Here is a 12,189-nt window from a genome sequence, read left to right on the forward strand (position 1 = left end):
AACTATGTGCTAAAACTGCTCGATTAATCCAGTCGTATGATAAGAATGTCTCATATAAAAACGACAACTTTTAGAGTTTTTCCCCACATCCTTTCTTTATGCAAGTTAGGAAACGACCAATCCAAAAAAAACAGATAAATGATTGCTCTTTGCTTGCACTCCAAAAGGTTTGCATGCCCCCAGGTATAAAACAGAGTTTCAAGGTCACCCTCTATTCAAGCTGACAAAACATTTGTTTTATCAGGAAGGGTATACCTCTTTCAGGCTACCCAAAGATTGTTCTATTCACAGCGCAAACAAAACACTTCTTCAACGATGTCTACCGAGATAAACAAAGGTGAGTAGCGGTGCTCGCCAACTCACATAACTTTGACAAGAGAATCTTGTTCTAGAATAACCCCCTCTTCCAATCACGGACGGGGGTACAAACTAGTCATATTCTCCCGCAGAAACCTACCCTATACCCGAAGTTTTCCTGCTGAAGCAGACCAGGGTACATGCCCCCTGGGTTTCAGTCATATCCCTCCGAATCACTCGTGCTCATCGGGAGGACGGACTGGAGATTGAGACATTTCTTGCGTGAAAAGACCATTCAGGGATGGTATATGACTATTTGCTCTGTATGATCTGGGGAATGAAAGCTGGTCCACGAGCTTGACCACTCTTCCTTCGTGCGGAAAACACATTACTCTAAAGAGTGAGGAGACAATTGCTCCCATGCAATAAATATAGTCTCGTCCAAGTAGTAGATTGTAATCCAGGGGTCCTTGAACTACCATTACATTCATGTGAACGGTTTTCCCTCTTAATGTTATGGGTACATCGGGAAGGATCCCTAACGGTCGACTGGTTCCTTTGTCAAAGCCTGTCAGATTTCTCATCTCAGGCAAAAGCGGTGGCGAACCAAGCGCTTTCCAAGCTGTTGAGTAAAGGATACTCACAGAAACCCCCTCATCTATGATGGTACCAGCCATAACCATTTTATATATTTGAACAATAATTCGGAATGGTACACTAGCTGGTAAACGGGGTCTGCCTAGTTGATTCCAGTCGAAGGAGACAACTAGGTTGCTTGGAGGTGGGACCGAATAGACGGCCAGGTACGACTCTGACGAACTTCCTTCCTGCTGTAAAGGAACGGGTAAATTTCCCCCATGTTCGTTGGAGTCTGTGCTTATGAAAAGAATTTGGACAGTGTCATCCTTGTTCTCTTCAGTGATTGTATCATCTGAAGATGGAACCTCTGAAGGCAAGACCGGGTCAACTGCCGCCTTGACCTTTTGACTTTCGTCTGATATAGATTCAGATGGTTCATCTTCAATGATAGATGCTTCGGTCGACCACCTGAGCGGGTCAGCCGGATTTTCGACTAGTGACGGACTCGGCAAGAGTTTTTTATATCCAGGAGGAAGTCGTAACGGTGAAACCGGATGATCATCCAAAATTCTTTTAGCTTCGTCTAAGAAGGGACAACGGTGAACGACATGATTGCCTTCACACTGTTTACAAGGAAATCTATATTTTCCTTTTTGTCCTGGGGCTTCACTTTCACTAGTCGACGGTGTGTTTTCAACATGATCATCAGAGGTTGACGACACCGGGTTGTGCAAACGAGGAGACCAATCCCTTAAGATCCGAGGGATGCAAGGACAATCTCTGTGAAAGTGGTCTCCTTTGCAAATGACACATGGCGATTTAGGCCTGGTCGGTGCAGTGTGTGGATTTTCATTAGACGACACTCGTTTGCCCCCGTTCGCCTTTGGCTCCTTCTTCTTCTTCTCTTTCTTCTTCTTTTCCTTCTTCTCCTTAGGAACTTGACTTTTGACTTTACCAGCCCCATCAAGCAAAGAGGAAGGAGGAGAGGAAGAATTAGAGGAAGTAGAAGGTTGGTGGGCTATTCTGGACTCGTCTAATTGCTGACTCGATTGTTCAAGAATAGTGGTGTTCTAAACGACAGAGGTTGAGAAGAGTCATACAGGCAAACCAATTGTCAGTCCTGGAAGTGACAATGTGGCCATATGGGGCGCACCAACATCTCCCCAAGAGGAGAAGGGACTAGGATTTCCTCCAAGGGGAATTCCTTGGTTGGTAGACTCCATTTTCTCAACCCAAGATCAACGTAGGAAAGGGTAATGAATATTCCATTTAAAATAAATTTTAGACGCTTTGACACAACTTGTTTTTTCAGTTTTTAAGAGTCGAGAAAAAACAAAAGATGACTCTAGTCTCCTTCGATTTTTAATGAGCCTGATGTGACAAGTGCTCAGATGGACCTTTTCCGTTAAGGAGTCTGAAAAGGAACGAAAGGGACTACTCTGGAGATCTAGGTAGAGGGAGTACCAAACCAATCGCAAAAATGCAGAATACTTTTTACGGTACGGTAGTCAATCTTCCCGAATGCTGTGTTCAGTGCATTGCGATCGATAGGGCGGCAGACACGGCTTCCTAAGGATAAAGGATTTAAGCCTATAGGGGTCTCCCAAAATATACTCGACGGTATGTGGGAGCACAAGTCCGTACTGGCACTTATCGTCTCAAAGTGGAGGAATCACCCAACCATCAGTGAGGACAACAGTTACCAGGCTTTACGACGTCGGAATACGTCTCTAGCCTAGACCTCTAAATGTTGTGCGTTAAGTTCCAAAGCGTTGTTAGATTCATTGAATTTATTTTAAGTTGATCTTTCTTATGAAGTTTGCCTTTTGGGTTCACCACGAGATGTAGATGTAATTCCTAAAATGCAATCTAAAGATGATAAACAAACTTTAATCTCTTTTGTGCAATGAAAATCCTAGCTACTAGAGGAAAAGAAAGACACAATCTTTTCACAAAGAGCAAAGAGCACACTGTAAATGCACTTTCCTAAATCAAGCCAAACAGACTGTCTATATGCACATGCATGTATTTGTTTTTGACTTTCTTAGTATTGATGCTAAAAAGAAAGTTGATGTACAAATCTGAATTTCTTTTCAAGCGACAAATATAAACAAGCTCTTTTTCGAAATAAAAAACAGAGATGATTATGACACCTTGCGATTTTTAAATGAACACTTGTTCTTGACACTAGAAAATCACAAATTCAGACCAAAGCAATAGTAACAGTATAATCGACCATCAACAGCAATCAAACTTTCTCCTATGATCGAAATCGACACTTGCGACAGATCCAAATCAAAGGACGACAGTACGGTTATTCTACTTTTGCAATGGAAAACTGTAAACGACTCAACAAACACACAAAAACATATACAGTTCTTTTGTACAAAGGAGGCGGAATAACAGCAAGGAAAAGGGGTTTTAAACAGACATATACTGATCACAGGCAGCAAAATTCAGAGATAGAACTGGAAAGAATGAAGCACAAGAACCACAGCTGCACAGGGCTAGTCTGATCAGCGCACCTGTAACATAGAGAAACTAAAATGCGGCGCAGGTTGCCCTTTCGGGAAGTGCGCTGAAATTCAGGATCTCTTAACAGTACCTGCGCTGGGCCAGAAACGAGAATCTGTCCGGGTTCCGGGTCACAGTTTGCAGTTCAGTCTTTGGTTTTTGGCCGAGTAAAAGCAATCAGTAATGCACAATCAGGGGTAGATCTAAGGAGGATCTAAGAGCTATCACAAGGGAAATCAGATATTTTGTGAATCAGCTATTCAAATCATAAACAGATCCAGTGAATGGATTGAAGCAGCAGATGTCTACTTTGCATTTGTTTTGGCAAATGCAGATCGAATGCTACTTTTAAGTTTATGAAACAAACAACAAAGAATGATAAACAAACAAACTAGTTAGACATTCCCCAGCGGAGTCACCATTTTGTTACAGGGAAAAGTGTCTATTTAGAACTTCTCTATCCCACTAAGGTGTGACAGCTGCCTTAGAAACAAACAGAAAAAAACTACTTTTGTATTTCCTTTATGAACTATAGATAGAGAGGAATAGAAAGAACCAACCTGTGTCTTGCGCTAATCCTTTGATCCAATCCCTCTCTTCTTTGACAGCCTCCAGCTACCTGCTCTCTTACTTGCCCAGCTTCACAAAGTACCTGTAAGATCACAGAAGAAGAACACTATACAAAGACATGGATCTATATTCATAAACAACTTAGGATCAGATTTAAGTTAACCATACAAATGTAACAAGCATCAATGATATAAAAGCATGGAGAAAAAACTCAAATAGTTTTTATTGATAAACAAGAAAAGATCCAGGAGGAGTTACAACCGGTGGTTTCTGACCCAGCATCAACCTCCCAGCAAAGAAGCCCCTCTTCACCTCACACAAAGCATAGATCACCCAATACTCTGATGTTTGTCTCAAAAACCAACAACAATTCCTTACAATATGCAAAATTCCAGCCTCCGGATCTCTGAGATGAGGGATCCATATATAGATATGTGTAAGGAGGATGAGTCAGCTTGTGATTTGATTAGTGTCTTCTCTCTGTTAGTTCTTGCTTCCACTTGGAGACTGAAGGTCTCTTACTCATCCTTGGTCGAATTCAGTGAGGCAAGTGTCACAGGAGAAGATTCTGGAAGCTTCCATTGTCTCTCCACCTCGCGGAATGACACTGCCATTTGTCATTTCTCGCCCATCGCACCCCATAGAAGGGACTTTTGAAATGCAACGCACCCTCACAGTGTATTTAGGTGCAATGCAACGGACCTAGCCAGTGGAGCAGCTGAAATGATCCTGTTTTGACTTATTCTGAGCAGTTTTTGGTGGAGAACTTCTGGGAGAAGCTGTAATCTGTTGACCTTGTTCCTTTAGGGGTTAGAATAACACTCTTAGGGACTTAGTAGCCCTTGGTTTATGGACATTTCATGCTTGGAGTTGTAGGGCACAAAAATGTCTATAACACCCGAGATTAAGGAACTTTCCTCATTTGCAACCTAATTAAGGTGACGCACTAAATGCCAACCCTGACCCAAGATTAAGGAACTTTCCTCATTTGCAACCTGAGCCAACATTTGAAATCCATTTGTTGAAAGATGATCTACCATCTCTTATAAGAGACAATAGTTTTGGCAACTCCCAACCCATGGATCTGATCCAATTCTAACCTTCTCCCAATTACCGACTTTGCAAACCAGACCTTTTTCAATCACCTTAAAAGAGTGAAGAATTGTCTTCCAAATAACTGAAGCATTTGATCTCATTCGATCTTGAGCCCAAATCCATTTTATAATTGACCAAGAAGTTATGTGTTTGTGATAAACAACCTCAGACTATAAGTTGATTGTAGAGATCATATTTCAATCCACCTTAACAACCAAAGTCTCCGGATTCATTCAATGAACCTATGACATATCATGATGTGTGTTCATGACATATTAAACAATACTCTTGATTTTACTACATATTAAAAATACCTCTAAAAATCACATTATTCAATCCCCTATCAATACAAACAAAATGCAGCTTCCGAATTTAAAAAACTCCTACTTTAAGTGGATGTTGCAAGTATCCATTTTTTCATTAACTTTTTTTATACCCCTTTATATTGTTTCATTAACTTTGAGCTCTATTCTTTATACTTACCAATATAAAAACCTTTTGACCCCAATATATTATGTCATTTTTTACTCAATATGTTTCCCCTAATATAAACTCACATGGTACAGCATTGCTCCCCCAATAAATCCCCATGAAACACATATTCTTCAAACGCCATCCCATTCCTTCTATAATACTATTTTGCCCCATTTTACCTATGCAAGAAAGATAACCCCAACAAACCTTCATTCCTTGTGTAAGAAAGGGAAAACCAAAAGACATGGATTGGTTCAACGGCCGATTTAGAGGATTTAGCTTGATTAACCAACATTATTGTAGCTACTTGAAATAGAGAGTGCTTCCTTAATAGAGGATAGACCTTATCGCCACCCATCATAGAGAAGGAGACGTCATCAACGAAGAAAATATGAGTAATATAACAGAAATCAGCTACAACTATGCCCCGTAGAGATCCCCTCCTAGCATCAACTAGTAACCTACTCAAACCATCCTCAATAAAGCCTGCATATTTAATTATAAAATATAATTGGAAAATTTAAATGTGAGTGGTCATCTGTCTATTAAACTATATTGCTATAATATTTTGTATAATAAATAAATATATATAGTGTTTTTATAACTAAATATGTTTCACGATAATGACGGCACAAAAATTATGAAAATGGTTCTTCTCTTCCTCACAATGTGACACAATCTCTTTCTTTTGTTTTATGCGCAGCGACCAACACAAATAGCATTCGACACAATCGGGTTACATTACATGACATTCTGTACATTACATGAAATTCTGAGCGTAAGGCAAAACTTCTCTGTAACGTTGGCAGACGTCGCTTGACAGAGGGTGAAGGCTAAGAAAGGCGGGCAGTTACCACTTGGAAAAAGATGACGATGTCAACAGATACAGGTACTGTAGAATTCAATGAAGGATGGGATATTATTCAGAATGGCATCCTAAAGTTGATAAATATTCTCAAAACGGATTTAAAAGATGACTTTCCTGTAACGGAGTACATAAACATCTATACAACTGTCTACAAAATGTGCACCCAAAGGCCTCCTTATATGTACGCACAACAACTCTATGACAAGTACAAGATTTCGTTGCAAGAATACGTTGCTCACACAATATTGCCAGCTTTAGGGAAAGTACAAGAAGAGTTCCTGTTGAGAGAACTTGAGAAATGTTGGGGAAATCACAAGGTGATGGTTAGGCTCACGTCAAATATGTTCTATTATTTGGGGCAAAACTTCGTCAGGAAAAACTCCCTCGTTTCGCTAGTAAAAGTTGGAGAGATGTGTTTCCATGACCAGGTCTATCATGGTATCAAGGTTAATGTGAAGAATGTGGTGATTGAATTAATTAATCGAGAGCGCGAGGGAGAACAAGTTGATCGCGCTTTGTTGAGAAACATTGTGAATTCTTTTGTGGAGATGGGAATGGATCGCACGGATTTATACCAAAAAGACTTTGAATCTCCCATGTTGGAAGAGACTGGAGCTTACTTCTATAGGAAGGCTTCTCTATGGATATTAGAGGATTCATGTCCTGACTATATGATAAAGGCCGAAGAATGTTTGAGACGTGAGAAAGAAAGAGTTGCTCATTATTTGCATTCCAGCATCGAGCAGAAGTTATTAGAGAAAGTAGAAAATGAAATCCTCTCCCGCTATTATATTCAACTTTTGGAAAATGAGTATTCGGGCTGTCGTGTTTTGCTTGCAAACGACAAGAAAGACGATCTTTCGAGAATGTACAGGCTGTTCTGTAGAATACCTCAAGGCTTGGAATCTTTTGCAAATATTTTTAAAAAACATGTAATCAACCAAGGAGTAAAATGGGAGGAAGATGTTGTCAAGAATAATGCAGACGGAAGTCATATAGATGACATTCCAGCACTCAAGTTTGTGGAGAAGATTATTGAACTGCATGATAAGTGTATTGGCTACGTTGTGGATGCATTTCAAGGAAGCGGTATTTTTTATAAAGCCTTGAGGGGCGCATTTGAAGTAATATGTGATAAAAAAGTTGAAGAAAGCACATGTGCGCAGTTTCTGGCTACATTTTGTGACAACGTGATTAAAAAGAGCGGTTTAGTGAAAATAAGTGATGATGATATTGAGGGTATTCTTGAAAAGGCGGCGAATCTTCTTCAGTATGTTAGTGATGGAGATTTATTTTGTGAATTTTACAGGAAAAAACTAGCTTGGAGATTAGTACACCATAAAAGTGCAAACGACAGTCATGAACTAGCCATGTTGTCAAAGATAAAGCAACAATGTGGTCTCCAGCTAACCTCAAATATGGAGCGCATGATAACTGATTTCACACTGGTAAGGGAGACGCAGCTTGATTTCAACATATATCTCAATGGTTATTCAAATGTGCATCCTGGAATAGAGTTGAGAGTTACAGTATTAAATAATGGATTCTGGCCAACCTACACGGTATTCACCCTTAATCCACCATCGGAAATTCTGAAATGCATTTAGGCATACGAAAGCTTTTATTTTAGAAAATATGATCGTCGTAAACTTACATTGATGTATTGTTTGGGAAATTGTAGAATTATAGGAAACTTTGACACTAAGCCAATAGAAATTGTAGTATCAACCAACCAGGCAGCTCTGCTTTTATTGTTCAATGGTTCGGAAAGGTTCAGCTGTGAAGAAATCAGTTCACAATTAAATTTGCCAGAGGAGTATGTTATTAGACTGCTTCGTTCATTTGTATGTGAAAAGTACAAGATTATTTTAAAGGAGCCGGTGACACAAACAATAGCCAAAACTGATCATTTTGAATTCAACGGTAGCTTCACGTGCAAACCTGCGATGATTAAGATTTCACTTCCACAAATAGATGAGAAGAAGAAAGTCAGCGAGGTTGTAGATGGCGATAGATGTCATGCCATCGATGCTGCAATAATTCGGACAATGAAGGCTAAGAAAGTCTTGAACATTCAGGAATTATTGGTTGAATGCGTTGAGCAACTGCAAGCCACGTTCAAACCACGGATGGAGATCAAAACATTGATCTTCCATATGACCAGCTCTTTGACAATGAGAGCATTTCGGTTGAACATGAACTTCAGATTGCGTGCAATTCGGGTTGACTACTACGTTCTCAGAACCTGCTGAGGTGACTTGTTCAAGAAATCCTGCACTCACAAACTTAATTGGCTTGGAATAATCTGGAAGTTGTAAGTTGGTGTCATCAGGAACATATCCTAAGCCTCGTCGATTCTTGTTATTTTGAATCTCTTCCCAGGGCTTGATGATGGGTTTGGAAGAAATTTGACTTTGATCATGAACAACTTCGACACTTGAAGTTGTTGGGATGAATGGCTTATCATCTGGATGGTTCAAAGACTTGAAAGTATCACCCTTTTCTTGCAATTCATTCCTTTGAAGTTGGGACTCAAGTTGAAGAAACTCAATGGTTTCATGTGTTTGTTGTAGATGCCGTGAAATATCAGCAAGAGTTTCTTTGTTGATGTGCCCCATGTCTTCATCACTGGAGATGAGCAAACTGTGAAGAATGTTTAACAAATGAATATGTTGTGCCATCTGAACTTGCTCACTTGAAGTCAGGCTCTCTTGTCGTAGATGTCGTGCTTTGAACTGTTTCACTTTACTTGAATGACAGGCTCGCTTGCTATGGGATTTGACTGGCACGCTCGCTTGATGACGATTGTGTTTGTGTGAACGCTCACTTGAATGAATAACCACGCTCGCTTGATGACGATTGTGAACTTGTTTCTTATTTGCTTTAGAATTAAAATTCGTGCATTCAATAGAGTCTGCTTAAAGGAAGGGTGTCGAACACTGTCGAAAATGCACCCAAAAAAGCTTACAATGGTTTTAATGACTCACATAAAACAAGGAATTCACTTGTCTTAATTTGACTAAGTTGAAGAGAATGAACGTGCTTGACTTATGATCAAATCAATACGTGGGTGTCGGTTTCAACCGAGAATGCACCCGTACAATTCAATTGGAATTTGATTCACAAGTTCTTAAATTTGTTTGCAAGAATGTTGATGTAGACTTTGCTTTGAAACAGTGAAGTTTACAAATTCATTAACTTGATTGAATTTGCTTGTTGAAGTAGAATGTCGATGTTGAAAACTTTGATGAGTTGTTGTATGTGTGGAGCTTAATTATCTTTCCTTGCAGCGATTTCATTACAGGTGTTGTGCTTGCTTGCATTGAACTTTATGTGTGTTAGATGAGATCATTTATGTGTCAAACCTAGACACAAATCATAAGCAAAAAACATGAAGCATGCACCATCATCAACACACTCTTCGTGTACCTAAGATCCCCTTATTCAATTTCGGGCGGATCTAGGACACAATCACCACAAAAAGTTATGTCTTTATTAAACTTTGGAGTACATAATTGCTCAGCTTCACAACATTGCAATTGAAGCTTTCTCAAACAATGTGAATTTGACACTCGCAAGTTTTGGAAGCAAATGCTTTCAAAAACCTGACTCAACCTCCTATATCAATGAGCTCTCCTTTGGAAAATCTATCACTTCAAAGATTTCAAAAATTAAAGCAGCCTTTCTCATCTCTCATCATATTCACCATTAATTCTCTCCTCATCCCAAATATTATTCTCCACTAACTATAACCCATTAAATTTCATGAAACATTAAAGGTTAAACTTCATTCTCACCCCACTCATTCTCTCACATTCCACTTACTATCTCTCCTAAAAATCACTCATTTAAAAAATATACCTTTATTATTCCACTCACTTATCACTCAAAATAAAAACACACCTTATCACTCCAATAATTTCTTTTAAACTCCCATTGAATAGAATTTTTATGAAATTCTTCTAAAAAGTGAGTTAAAAAGTGAATGGAGTCACTTTAAAAGAGAACGTGTCTCCTTTAAAAATGTAAGGCACACTTTTAAAACATATTTTTAGAAATTCCATACGGCAGCATATGGTGAAGGTGAAACAAACGACAACTTGCTCGAAGAGAGGATTCTAAACCTTCATTTCTGCTGCGCTAAATCTGATATGTAGAAGACTCCAAAAACATTCAGAAGTATCCACGTGGATTCGAACCTTCGCTTTGGTGTGAAGCGAAATCTGATGCGTAGACTGAAGCGCAAGAAATTGTAATCCCTGTAGTAAGATTTTTCTGTGGAGCAAATTATATGGTGTGATTTTTATGAAACGAATTTGGTAGAGTGGCTTCAAGTGCAAAAGACGCAACAACATTTAGATCTGCCACCGGCATAGCTGAAATGATGGACTCGGCCACAATTTTAAAATTCCCGTACTTCTAGTCGTTTTGGGTTTCGGTAGACTGCGTTGCCGTTATTGTAAATGGCGGAAGATTGAATGTGAAGAATAGCAACAACAGAACTGAAACAAAAATGCAATGGATAATGAAATTGATTTGTAAAATAATTTAACTGTAAATGGCGGAGATTGAACCTTTTTTTTGCAGGCATGCAGGTCAACTGTGACCTTTGTTCCATGACGAAGTCGGTCAGAGGGATACATGGAATTCGTTTGAAATGTTGCCCCTCTCTCTGTTGGATGGGGCTGCGCACACCAAACTTGAGAGATCCAACATCGAAGGTTGATGATTTAAAGCGTAAAATGCAAAAAGAGTGTTCTCATGTACCTGGCCCTCGTCAAATGCATTCTATGCCATTGTCAGGTCCTATGGTTAACTCGTCGATGCCATTACAACAAACAGATGGCTTATCGACACAATTGAGCCATCCTCGACACACAATTGAGTCGTCTAGGAGTAGATTTCTCCACGGTCTTGCCTCCAAGACAGCAAGCAGTAGCAACGGTCAACTAGCAAGAACGCAGTTCGATCCACCACACTTCAATAGCTGCTCATCAAGCTCACGTTGGTCAAGGCCACCAGTACGCACCTCTCTGAGAACGTAGAATAACGCAGATCTTTGACCACCATCACGTTTTTCACTCTTCACGACGAGAACTCGTATAAACGCCACCACTCGCTGATTGCAATGATCCTCTGATCTCTATCACAGAACGATTCTCCTGCCGTATGGGGAAGTCGAGGTTCAGTGCCAGTTACAGGTCACAACCATCACGCTATACGGAAACCACCACAGATTCAATAAACAAGAGGAAGGGGAGGCTTGAGCATTGTTTCTACCCGATCTATGCTGATCTACCCAATCTTCACAGATCAGACTCAATGTTCACCCAATACGTAGCTCACGTCAGATCACTCGATATGCAACCACTAACAATAAGATCACTTGATCTACAATCAACAACAACCAAATAACTTGATTGACTACCACCAACATTCAACGAACGATAATTTTTTTAATCTCTGAGCGCAACACGCATCACTGTCGCCGCCGATCTCCACAAAAAAGACAAATCACTTTGCCCTATGAATTATGGGTTGAGAGGAACATGGCTGACGATCCAGCACTAGATATATCACTTGATCTGCATGCGCCAACCACTAGATGACTCGATCTGTAATCGTTAGCTTCAGTCTTCCACCAACTCCGCACTCACGGATTCATAGCCCCCTTAAACCTACAGCTCTGATACCACATATTGAAAAAGAAATATTAACTCAGACAAATATATAAATCACACATAAAAACTACACAATATATTGGCGGAAAAAGGCTGAAGCTTCATGCTTCC

The 12,189-nt window shown here is 39.8% G+C and overlaps 1 pseudogene; it reads left to right on the plus strand.

The window, feature by feature from the left end:
• Positions 1-6,396: 6,396 nt before the first annotated feature.
• LOC149265588 (cullin-1 pseudogene) lies at positions 6,397-8,004 on the plus strand (annotated as a pseudogene).
• Positions 8,005-12,189: the final 4,185 nt, after the last annotated feature.

This window comes from Pinus tabuliformis, chromosome 6, assembly GCF_031772625.1.
Source record: "Pinus tabuliformis cultivar Carrire ecotype Pingquan chromosome 6, CPIR1, whole genome shotgun sequence".
Lineage (NCBI taxonomy): Eukaryota > Viridiplantae > Streptophyta > Pinopsida > Pinales > Pinaceae > Pinus > Pinus tabuliformis.